At 48.8% G+C, this 12,606-nt stretch overlaps 1 pseudogene; it reads left to right on the top strand.

Annotated features, from left to right (window-relative positions):
* LOC103247542 (centromere protein I-like) overlaps positions 1 to 11,719 on the top strand; it is a 30,554-nt pseudogene extending 18,835 nt beyond the window's left edge.
* The last annotated feature ends 887 nt before the right edge of the window (positions 11,720 to 12,606 follow it).

Below are 12,606 nucleotides of genomic sequence, written 5' to 3'. Positions count from 1 at the left end.
CCCAGGCTGGTCTGGAAATCCCCTGGGCTCAAACAGTCTTATCTGGGTTGGCCTCCCAGAGTGCTGGGATTACAGGTGAAAGCCACCACGCCTGGCCCTTTGCATATTTTTAAATGAGTTTGTGATTTTATTATTCAGTTGTAATAGTTTTTATATTCTAGATACAAATCCTTTATCAAATAAGTAATTTGCAAAGTTTTTTCCAGTTTTATGGATTGTCAACTTTTTGTTAGTGTCTTTTGATTTACAAAGGTTTTTAATTTTGAGGAAATGAAAATTCACCTTTTTTTTTTTTCCTACTGCTTATGCTTTTGTTAGAGCTTAAGAAATCACTACCTAACTCAAGGTTACAAAGATTTATTCCTGTGTTTGAGAATTTTAGTTTTAACTCTTACATTTGGGTTTTTAAAATCAATTTTATCTCTTGTATATGTTGTGGTTTAAGTATACAACTTCATTTGTGTGTGTGTATGTGAGTACACAAATGTACCCACACCATTTGTTGAAAAGGCTACTCTTTCCCATTAAAATGTTTTGACCCTTATCTAACATCAATGGGCCGTAAATGTATGGACTGAGTTCTATTTTATGGATCTATATGTTTATCCTCTTGCCAGTAAATGCTGTCTTGATTAGTATAGCTTTGTAGCAAGCTTTGAAATCAGAAAATGTGAGTTCTCAAACTTGTTCTTCTTTTTCAAGATTGTTTTGGCTATACTTGGTTCTTTGAAATTCCGTATGAATTTTAGAAACAGCTCATAATTTCCATAAAGAATCCAGGCTGGGCGTGGTGGCTCATGCCTGTAATCCTAGTACTTTGGGAGGTCGAGGCGGGTGAATCAACTGAGGTCAAGTGTTCGGGACCAGCATGGCAAACATGGTAAAACTGTCTCTATTAAAAATAAAAAAAAATTAGCCTGGAGTAGTGGCACACGCCTGTAATCCCAGATACTCAAGAGGCTGAGGAAGGAGAATCGCTTGAACCCAGGTGGTGGAGGTTGCAGTGAGTCAAGATCGCACCACTGCACTCCAGCCTGGGCAACAGAGCAAGACTCCATGCACGTCTAATTTTTGTATTTTTAGTAGAGACGGGGTTTCACTATGTTTCCCAGGCTGGTCTCGAACTCCTGACTTCAAGAGATCCACCTGCCTTGGCCTCCCAGAGGGCTGGGATTACAGGTGTGAGCCACTGTTCCCTGCCCAAATCTTCAATATGGGAAAATCTTTCTTCCTTTATGGTGTCTGTTTCTGGTGACATGCTTAGGAAAAATTCTTCATCCTGATACTGTGTAACTCTCCTTCTGTTGTCTTTTGGTCTTCTATGATTTAGGTTTGTAAACACACAGGGTAAAGGGCCCCCACGTACAAGGTGTGGACTCCTGTCCCAGGTGGGCAAACAGACTGCACACACAGGCAGCAATTTACCAGGAGGCTTCTTGGGTAGGGCAAAGTGGAGCTGCCAAAAATTCCTTCTGCCCCATGAAAGTTGACTTGATGAGTGGGTGTTGTGCCTCTCAAAATTAGAAGAAACCCACAGAAGTTTCCTTTGAGCAGGACATAAATCTGTCCCATAAATAGCTGGGAGGTATCATCCTATTCCCTGAGGTCAGGAGGGTGAGTCTGTGAACCAGGGAGGAAAGCAGCTCCCCTTCTTTAGGACACCAGCAGGAGGACGGAGGAGTTAGCTGTCCTGGGAATTCATGCCTTCATTCAGCAAAGGGAAAGCAGTTAGACCAGGGAAGGGGCCTGGCAGTGTGACGGGGGTACAGTGGTGAAGAGGGTGGGGCCGGGGAGAGGCCTCACTGAGAGGAGAGAGGATCCTCAGTGGGAACCAGGGTGTTTGTGGAAGAAAGAGTCAGGGCATGGAGCAGGAGTGGGAGCGGGGAGGCCAGCTCAGGCCTCCTCCACGTTTGTGTGAACGCCCTTCCTGCGGGCTGTGGGGCCGGCCTCAGGGTACACCGCAGGGGACTCAGAGCTCCAGTGGAAGGGTGGCTCTGCCTGAGGAAGCTGCTCATGCTCACCACTCCATCATCTGCTGCGGAGGGGGTGACAGTAACCTCAGTGCGTGGCAGAGGTGTTTTGGGATGCTGTCCTGCTGCACAGTTCAGCAGGCTGTTACCTGACTTATTTATTTAATGCATCCCTCACACTTCCTGTGTGTCCAGTGCCTTATAATATTAACTGATAACCTCAGAGCCCCGCAGGAGGTCAGCACTGTCCCCACCCTGTGTGCAAAGGGAGGACGGGGAGGCACTGCCAGTTGGGTGAGGGCAGACTGGGAAGCTTGCCTCGGGCCTCGCTGACCTTAGCGGGCTTTGCGTTTGATGGCCTGTGTTCCTTCCCTAGGATACTCAGTTTGCCAGGTTTATGGTTTATCCTAGTTTCATTCAGATTATAAAGACTAAGACTGGACTTCTGTTGATAGAGTTTCCCAATTTGGGCACAGGAAGGAGGTGAGGAACCACAAGCCCCTGCTGGACAGTAGCCCTGTAGACCCAGCCACCGCTGGCTCTGTCCTCACTGCCTGGTCCCCTCTGTGAACCTTCATCCTGGCCACAGTCCCTCAGAGTCCTCCTTTATGAAGGGGTCATGCTTTGGGGGAGAGAGTGCCTCTCCCAGGACCCAGAGTTGGTGAGTGGCCACTTTGGAATTTGAGCCCAGGCCCTTCTTACCCTCTCTGCTTCCTTCCAGGCCCAGCTGCCTGCCCCAGCACACACCTTCCCTGGGCACCCCGGTCTTCGCTGCTGGGATGTGCCTGTTTTAGGCCTAGTTTGCTCTTATGGCTGCCACGCTGATTCTCCATTCTGCACGTCATGTCTCATCAAAATGCATGGCGGTTCCACTCCTTGTGCTAAAGAGAGCCAGTAGTTTTGTCTGGCAGTGATGCTTGCCTACTGCCCGCAAAGGTGAACAGCCATTGTCTCTACTCACAGGGTGTTCAGAGTATAGTGCGACTGGTACACAAGAACCAGTGATCTCTCCAGGAGGTGCCACAGACATGGGTGAGGTGGCTCCAGGGTTTCTATGCAGCAGACAGCAGGGGTGCCTGGGTGGGAGCAGGGTGGGAGGGCCTCGCAGTCCTGATGGGATGGTCAGGCTATGTGCGAGGCAGCAGGTCACCATCCCCAGGGTCCTGGGGACAGTGTGCGGGCAGGCATAGGAGCAGCCTCGGTGGGGTCCAGGACAGGCTGCCTGCCCTCCTGGTGAGAGGTGAGGATCAAGGACCTCGAGGCAGGCAGGGATATGGCCCAGGTTGCTTCCCACGCTCACTGGCAGTCCTGTGACTTGGGGTGCTGGTAAGGGGGTGGGGGTAGGAGTGGGAACTGGAGACAGAGGCCCAGTGGGAGGAATTGCCACAGATGCAGTGGGAGTTGTGGCAGAGATGTGAACTTGGGGAATTGGAGGTGGCAGTTAGAAAGTAAAGGGGGTTCGCAGATTTCTGGCATAGGCACTTGGTGCTGAGCGATGAAAATACCAACAGCTTTTCTTAGTGTTTCCCTGCCGGCTGCTCAGAAAGGGTCAGGCAATGCCTTTGAGACATACCATGTTCTGGGGACAGTTCTGGACAGTAAGGTCCCTGGAGACGCTTCGCTTTAAACCAGATAATCAGTTGAACCCTGATTGGGTGCACAGACATACCTATGGCAGCCAGCTAGAGCATGGCCCTAGGCAGAGCACTGGAGCCTCAGGTCATGGCAAGGGATTGTGTGCTCTGAGCAGATGACAGTCCTTGTGTTCAGAGCTCTGGTTGGTCGCAAGCAGGGAGTGACCCCGCAGCCCCCTTCCTCAACTAGTGTGAGCAGTACCCAGGCATCCTTGAGTTCCTTGGTGGCTGCCTCATAGGCCCCTACTGTTTGTGAGCCTGTTGCTTATGTTGGACGGGACTATGGCAGGACAGCCATTGCGCTGACACCAGTCTGCTGGCTCCCCGCCCCTGGCTGGGCAGGCCCTCGTTTTCCAGGCTTGCTTGGGTGGAGGCAAAGCTCACCATGACAGGATGGTTCTCTGTTCTTTGTCTGAAGCTATACTCCTTGCTCCATGTTTGGAGCTGTCTCCTCGTACAATCGTTTTCCTTCATTTCATGACAGTGAATCGAATGAATTTTGTCTTCAAAAGACCAAGGCTGAGGAGTGGCCAGTCGGGTCTGGCTGTTCAGGAAGGCATTCTGGGGTTGGCAGCAGAGCCCAGCTCAGGGAGATCAGAAGGGGGCTTTGGGAGCAGTTGGTGCTGTTCTGAAAGTGGGCCCCTGGAGCAGGCATGTTAGGTCTGAGGAAGGAAGGAGGGGCGAGTGGACCTCGGGAGGAATGTGAAATGAGGGCCCTGGTGTAGTCAGTATCCAGGCAAAGGGATGCCTCTGAAAAGCGCTGGGCTGGCTGGAGAGGAGAGGGCAGCATCCACGGGGAAGTGTGGGGGTTTTGCTGCAGGGCATCTGAGTCCTTTTTTTTCACTGTGTGTGTTTTGTGGCACACGATCTTCAAAGTAGAAGCAAGAGCAAAAACATTTTCAAAAATACGATTGACAGAATTGAAAATGGCGCAGGTTGTCTGTTTACCAGTCACCAAACCGGCAGAGCCTCCTTGGGTGGATGCTGCATAGAAGACATGGGAGTGACATGGCACGGTGCTGCTGTTCAGAGCCCCAGCCTTGCAGGATGATCACCTATTGCTTCTCAGCCCCACTCCGACCCGCTGAAGCTCAGCTGGGACTGGACGTTGACATAAGCTGGGTTTTCCTGGTGTTGGCCTGTCAAGACATGCCTGTTTCTGGCCTCCAGTTTGTTCCATGCTTCTCAAGCTCTGAGTTGCTGACAGTGCCCAGTGTCCACGTCATCTATGACGTTACCCAGGACAGGACAGGGCTCGTCCACCAGCACATCCCCTGGTGTCTGGTGCCAGCTTGTCTTCAGCTCACCAAACACATTTCTTCAACCTGGTCATTACACCACCCTGAAGCTATTGCATTAAGTCATGTTTCTGGATCTTGTCTCTGTGACTGTGCCAGGTGTCTCTGCTGCACCAAGACTGTCTGTCTGGGGACTGCTAGTGTACGGACACTCTCAAAAATAGCCAGTAGAAGTTTGAAAAGACTGCTTTTGTATCAGGCCTGGTTTTGCCTCCCGTGATTGCTGCTGTAGGTCATAGAGCCAATCTGTGTAACTGGATGTCACCCTCAGCCTCCTCTACACCCCTCTCCCTCTCTGACTCCTGGCCATATGTGCCCCACGGCCTCCCCACTCCTCACACAGCCAGCCTTTATATTGTCCCGCTTTGCTGCTGTTTCTGCTGCTCTCTCCTCGGTCTTGCTATTGGTCCCAGTGGTTTGGGAGGCCAAGTTGGGAGGATCACTGAAGGCCAGGAGTTCAAGACCAGCCTGGAAAACAAAACAAGATCCTGTCTCTACCAAAATAATAATAATAATAAAAAGTATAAACTAAAAAACTTAGCCAGGCATGGTGATGCATGCCTGTAGTCCCAACTATTTGGGAGGCTGAGGTGGGAGGATACTTGAGCCCAGGAGTTGAAAGCTGCAGTGAGCTGTTTGTGCCATTGTGCTGTAGCTGTGACAGAGGGAGACCTTGTCTCAAAAAACAGAAGAGAAAAGGAAGGTGGGAAGAAAGACAGGTATGCTTTTGAGGGGGAGGGGCACAGGTGAGGCATCCTTCAGAAAAGAGGCCTGTGCAGCCACTTCTATCAGAAATGCTCAGTGACTCTTGGGGCCTAGCAGCTCCCTTCTCAGCCTCTGGGTATGGAGAGCCTGCCCCTTGCCAGCCCCAGACCGTGCGCACAGGGTCCTCCCCGCCCACCCTGCCTGGCTTTGCCAGGACTCTGACCCTACACCGTGTGTGAGCTGGTTCTCCTCCTCCTGAACTGATAACTCTCATCTTTTGTGGCCCTAGTGACCTTTCCCCTTATTTTTCTGTTTCACCCATGGATGCCTGGTGAGCAGGAACCTCTTGCTGCCTCATCGCCTCAGTTGAGGCTTCAGAAAGCACCCAGGGAGGTGGGAGCTGCAAGTGTGCTTTTTGAATTGAGCAGGGGTAGGACAGTGTCGCTTTGTTTTTCTTTTTACATGAAGACGTGTGCGCGTCTCAGCATTGAGTCTCCTTTCTGTGATGTCTTTAGGAATCACAGTCGTGTTGCTGCAGCCCAGTGTGCACAGTGCTTCTGTTTCCTGGGGTTGGCTGGTTGCTGTTTGGAGTGATCAGAATTATTTCTAGCACCAGTTGGACTATTCAGTTCACTTCGAGACAAGGCCCCCGAGCCCTGACACCCTTGCTTGTTTCTTTATCAGTAAGCCCAGTGTTGCTGACAGTTGGTGCTCACAGTGTGCATGTCATCTGTGATGTTACCCAAGAGAGGACAGGGCTTGTCCACCAGTAAATCCACTGGTGTCTGGTGCCGCCTTGCCTTCAGCTCACCAAGTACGTTTCTTCAACCTGATCATGCCACCACCTCAAAGCTGTTGCACGGAGACCAGGCAGGGAAGAGACCTCTCCTCTTGGGAAGAAGGCAGGCCATGAGCAGACCAGGGCAGCCAGTCCCTGGGAGCCACAGGCCAGGCGTTCCTAATAGATGCATGCCTGTTCCTGTCTTGCCCTGTGTGAATGTGAGGGGCAATGTGGGCTGCATTCAAGCTGGCTCCAGCTTAACTGACGCACATGGCTGTTCGTCTCTGCGGAGCAGAAGTGTGATGAAAAGCTTTTCATAGGATTCCATCTGTTAGTACAGAATTGTTGATAAGTGCTATTAAAGATAACGTTTCACATTTCTGTGGTCTTTCTCCTCTTCTCCCCAGCTAGAAGGTGTTGAAGTTGGGGCTTCTCTTTGATCCCACATAGGGGACCTGCATTGTCCCACACAGGGTCAAACCCTTGCTATGGGAGGGACTGAGTGATGACTTCATGTGGCCCCTTTATTTTACAGAGGAGAAATCTGGGTCCTACCATGCTGGCAGAGTTTGTGGGGACCCAGGCCACTCAAGAGAGTAGGAACTAGGAGCTAGAGGCCAGCTGCCGCCCTAGTCTAATGCATATCTCCTTCATCATGAACGGGTTGTGAGTCATTCTTAGGGGCTAACCCCCCACCCCTTCGTGCCATGGTTCCCTCTTTGCTCCGTGGTGACCACGTTTCCAGTCCCTTCTGTCTCATCATCCTGCTCACTTTCCCCCTGGCTCAGCAGCCTGTCATTGTTCTTTGTTGAGTGCCCCTTTCTTCATGCCTCTTTTGGACCTCAGCCAGACTGTGTGCTGAGGACAGCACCTTGTTACCAGGGGCAGTTGCTCTGCAGGACCTGTTGGCCAGGGCCCCACAGCATTAGATTCGCTGGTGTAACCAAACCTCTTTCCTCCTTTTGTGTTTCAGTGAGAATGCCATGAGGAAAGCTGGCGTGGCGCACAGTAAATCCAGCAACGACACGGAGAGTCATGTTCCTGAAGGCCAAGCCCCAGGTAAGACCTTAGCGGGTGGAGCCCCTCTGCCAGAGAGGCTTGGAAGGGAGAGTGTCACAGACTCTGGAAGCTCTCTCGGGGGGTCCTAGGGATTGTGGGCGGGGTCGTTGCTCATTGATTGATCACAGTAAGTTGGGGTGGGGGCATTGCACATTGATTGATCACCAGGAGTCGGAGTGGGGTGGTTGCTCATTGATCACAGGCACAACTGGCTTTGCCTGCAGCAGTCTGGGTCCTCCTGTCTGTCCATGGTACAGGGAGGACACTCGGGATGCAGGCCCAGCCTCTGGCCCCAGACCTCACAGCCAGCACCTTCCATCTGTGGTGAGCCCCTGTGAATTCTACAGAGAGCTCACTTAGACCCCCAGTTGCTCCTGTGGAAGAGATCAGTGTCTTGAGCAAAAATCTCATTTGTTCTCAGCCCCTCCGAGGGGTCCTTACCGAAGCCCCACAGTGCCCTGAGGCATGAGCCAGAAGCATCCTTGTCCCCTTTTGCTAAGTTATGTAGAAGAATTCATCCCAGGTGGAGTAGAGGATAAGGATTTCTACCACATAGGCTCTCTCCCTGGGCCAGCACCACACTGAGGGCCTGATGTGACCACCTCCCTTCATCTGTGTGTGCTCCCTGGAACAGAACCGTTTTACCAGAAATGAACGAAACATACAAGCAGTTGTGTGCCCGTGTGTGTGCAAGATAGAGCTGCAAGAGCACAGGGGCTGAGGTGGGTGGAGTGGGCTCTGTCTATGCATGCATGTGATAAGCTTTTTCTTAAAGAGCATTATGTAATTCACACTTCAAGGTTCACGTGTCTGTGGTCTTTAGGATATTCACATGGTTCTGCAGCTGTCATCAAAATCTAATTTTGGAATATTAATAAATAAATAAATAAATAGAGGTGCAGCTTCACTGTGTTGCCCAGGCTGTTCTCAAACTGCTGGCCTCATGGCAGACCTTTTGCCTAGGCATCCCAAAGTGCTGGGGTCACAGGTGTGAGCCACACAGCCTAAGTTTACAACTTTTTTTTTTTTTTTTGGTGACAGTGTCACTGTAACCCAGGCTGGAGTGCAGTGGCATGATATCCCAGGCCTGGGTCTACCAGCATGTACCCCCACACCGGGCTAATTTTTTTTTTTTTTTGGAGATACAGAGTCCCAGTATGTTGCCAGGTTTCATCTATCCTCCTGCCTTGCAAAGTACTGAGATTACAAGTGTGAGCCACCATGACCAGTCAGCATTTTTTTTTTTTTTTTGAGACTAAGTATTGCTCTGTCACCCAGGCTGGAGTGCAGTGGCACCATCCTGGCTCACTGCAGCCTCTGCCTCCAAAGTTCAAGCATTTCTTCTGCCTCAGCCTCCTGGTTAGCTGAGATTACAGGCACATGCCACCATGCCCGGCTAATTTTTGTGTTTTTAGTAGAGATGGCGTTTCACCATGTTGGGCAGACTGGTTTCAAACTCCTGACCTCAGGTGATCTGACTACCTCGGCCTCCCAAAGTGCTGGGGTTACAGGTGAGAGCCACTGCGTCTGGCCCAGTCTGCACTTTTTAAAGGAATTTTGTAACTGTTAGCAGTCACACACTCCCCTTTCCTTCTTTTTTTTTTTTTTTTTTTTTTTTTTAAATTTATTTATTATTATTAAACTTCAAGTTGTAGGGTACATGTGCACAACGTGCAGGTTTGCTACATATGTATACTTGTGCCATGTTGGTGTGCTGCACCCATCAACTCGTCATTTACATCAGGTATAACTCCCAATGCAATCCCTCCCCCCTTCCCCCTCCCCATGATAGGCCCCGGTGTGTGATGTTCCCCTTCCCCAGTCCAAGTGATCTCATTGTTCAGTTGCCACCTACGAGTGAGAACATGCGGTGTTTGGTTTTCTGTTCTTGTGATAGTTTGCTAAGAATGATGGTTTCCAGCTGCATCCATGTCCCTACAAAGGACACAAACTCATCCTTTTTTATGGCTGCATAGTATTCCATGGTGTATATGTGCCACATTTTCTTAATCCAATCTGTCACTGATGGACATTTGGGTTGATTCCAAGTCTTTGCTATTGTGAATAGTGCTGCAATAAACATAATCCAGCATGTAAACAGAACCAAAGACAAGAACCACATCATTATCTCAATAGATGCAGAAAAGGCTTTTGACAAAATTCAACAGCCCTTCATGCTAAAAACGCTCAATAAATTCGGTATTGATGGAACGTACCTCAAAATCATAAGAGCTATTTATGACAAACCCACAACCAATATCATACTGAATGGGCAAAAACTGGAAAAATTCCCTTTGAAAACTGGCACAAGACAGGGATGCCCCTTTCCTTCAACTCTCAGCCACCACTTACACTTTTCACTGCCATGGATTTTCCTATTCTGAATTTTCCACGTAAATACAATTGTACAGTACATGTTTTTTATTTTATAGCTGGCTTATTTCACTTAACATAATATTTTCAAGGTTCAAGGTCCGTGAAGCATGTTTGGTTATGTATTTTATTCCTTTTTATTGTCAAAGATTCCATGTATGGATGTGTATGTCACATTATAGCCATTCATTAGTTGGTGGATATATGAATTGTCTCTATTTTTTGCTTATTATGAATAAGCAGAATAATAGTTGACATGTGTTTGTGGGGGCTGTGTTTTCACTTCTTTTGGATATATACCTGGGGTAGTGTTGCCGGGTCATATGGTACCTCTGTGTTTAACCTTTTGAGGATTTGCTACGTGTTTCCCAAAGCAACTGCACTATTCTAAATTCTCACCAGCAGCTTAAATTAGGTTCCAGTTTCCCCTCATCCTCTCCAGTATTTGTTACCGTTTATCTGTAGCCATTGAATCGGTATCTCATTGCTTTGATTTGTATTTGACTAGTGACTAATGATGTTGAGCATCTTTTCATGTGCTTTTTGGCCATTTGTATATTTTCTTGAAAGTATGTTCAGATCCTTTGTCCATTTTTAAATTGGGTTGTTACTCTTTTCATTGTTGGGTTGTAATAGTTCTTTATGCATTTGGATGTAAGTCTCTTATTAGATATGTAATTTGCAATTATCTGGGGGAATTTTTCTTTAAATTGAGACAGAGTTGCTTTGTTTCTCAGGCTGGAGTTCAGTGGTGTGATCTCAGTTTACTACAACCTCTGTCTCCCAGGTTCAAGCGATTCTCCTGCCTCAGCCTCCCGAATGGGTGGGATTGCAGGCCTGTAGCACCACACCTGGCTAATTTTTGTATTTTTAGTAGAGATGGGTTTTTTTCCATGTTGGCCAGGCTGGTGTTGACCTGGCCTCAAAGAACCCACCCTCTTCAACCTCCCCTAGTGCTGGGATTACAGGTGTGAGCCACTGTGCCTGGCCTATTTTGGGGGATTTTTAATTTAAAAATTTAACAATTTTTGGCCAGGCGCAGTGGTTGACTCCTGTAATCCCGGAACTTTAGGAGACCAAGGCTGGTGGATTGCTTGAGCCTGTGAGTTCAAGACCAACCTGGGCAACACGGTGAGACCTTCACTCTTGACTTTTTTTTTTTTTTTGAGACAGAGTCTCGCTCTGTTGCCCAGGCTGGAGGGCAGTGGTGAGACCTCAGCTCACTGCACCCTCCGCCTCCTGGGTTCAAGTGATTGTCCTACCTCAGCCTCCTAAGTATCTGAGATTACAGGTGCCTGCCACCATGCCAGTCTAATTTTTGTATTTTTAGTAGAGAACTCCTGACCTCAATTGATCCACCTGCCTTGACCTCCCAAAGTACTAGGATTACAGGCTTGAACCACTGTGCCTGGCCAACACTGACTCTGGTTTTTTGTCTGTTTTTTTTTTTTTTTTTTTAATTTTAAATTGTTTTTGTTAGTTGGTATTTTCTTACAATTAAATGAACTTTTATAAGGGCTTGTTAAACTATCTCAGATTTTTGAAAGGCAGACTTACTCATTCAGCATCGTTAATTACTTCATAACAAACTACCGCACAACTTAGGGGCTTAAAGCAGTGAGTTACTATTTTTCCTGCATCTGTGGGTCAGGAGTTGGGGCAGCTGGAATTACATGGCTGGACCATTCTCCTGGTCTCACTTGTGACTTCCCATGTGGCTGTTTCCCCTCCAGCCAGGCGGGAGGGTCATATAGCCTTCACTCAGGTGGCTGCACGTCAACTTTCCTGACACGGCCTCCACGTGGTATCTTCAGCAGCATAGCCGGACTTCCCTACAACATGGCAGCTGGCTTCCAAGAGGAGGAAGAAATGGCAGCGGCCAGTCCTCACAGCTCCTAGAACAACACTTGGAAACAGTAAGTTCGAAGGCCAGTGCAGATTCAGGGGAGGGTAACTCGCCTCCACCTTTTGATAAGAGCAGCAGCCTATAGGTACAGGCAGACCGTTGATCATTTTGGGAGCATCATGGAGACTGGCTACCACATGAGGATTAAGCTTTCTCTCCCAAAAGAGGTGTCCAGCAGAACTCCTGCCCCTCCCCATGACAGCTTGCTCTGCCTTGGCCCCCAAATTACTACAGCCCACACACTGTGCCTTAATGATTTTAGTCCATTTTCTTTAATCAAGCTGGTTCTAAATTCCTAACTCCAGGAAGAAGCTCTGTCTAATTGGAAGACAAATATGTGTAAGAGCTGTGTTGGAAATGTTCTACATCATTTTTACAGAGACAGACATCTTACTGATATACTGTTGTCTGGTGGCCATCTTTATACTTACTGCTCAAGCTCCACGTGGAGGGAATGCCAGCTAGTGCTGTGAGGGTCAGCTCAGCAGGTAGACTGTGGTAAGACATGCTCTGGGTCAGATGCAGCCCGGGCACACTTGTTACGTGCCCCTGCTCCCTGAGACCCTGTTGTAACAACTGTGAGTGAATGTAAAACGTGAAACCCATGAGCAGAGAAGAGGATAGGAAGGAGTAATTTTTCTGTGTTTCCAGATCCCAAGAAACTCTGGGAGGTTGTGGGTCATGGAGGAGGAGGAGGATGACCTTCCATTGCAATCCTGGCAGGCTTTGGAGTACAGAGGTGCCCATTGCAAAAGAAACCAGGCTGCTAATGGGCACCCCAGGCTGTCTAGTGTATACCCCAAAGCAAGGAAAGCCTTGTGTGTACTTGCCTAAAGGAATTAACGAAATTGTCTGGAGTGAGCTCATGCCTTCAGCGTGG

This window comes from Chlorocebus sabaeus, chromosome 16 (genome assembly GCF_047675955.1).
Source record: "Chlorocebus sabaeus isolate Y175 chromosome 16, mChlSab1.0.hap1, whole genome shotgun sequence".
NCBI lineage: Eukaryota > Metazoa > Chordata > Mammalia > Primates > Cercopithecidae > Chlorocebus > Chlorocebus sabaeus.
Note: the sequence above shows the minus strand (reverse complement) of the source record. Positions and strands in the feature narration are given on the sequence as shown.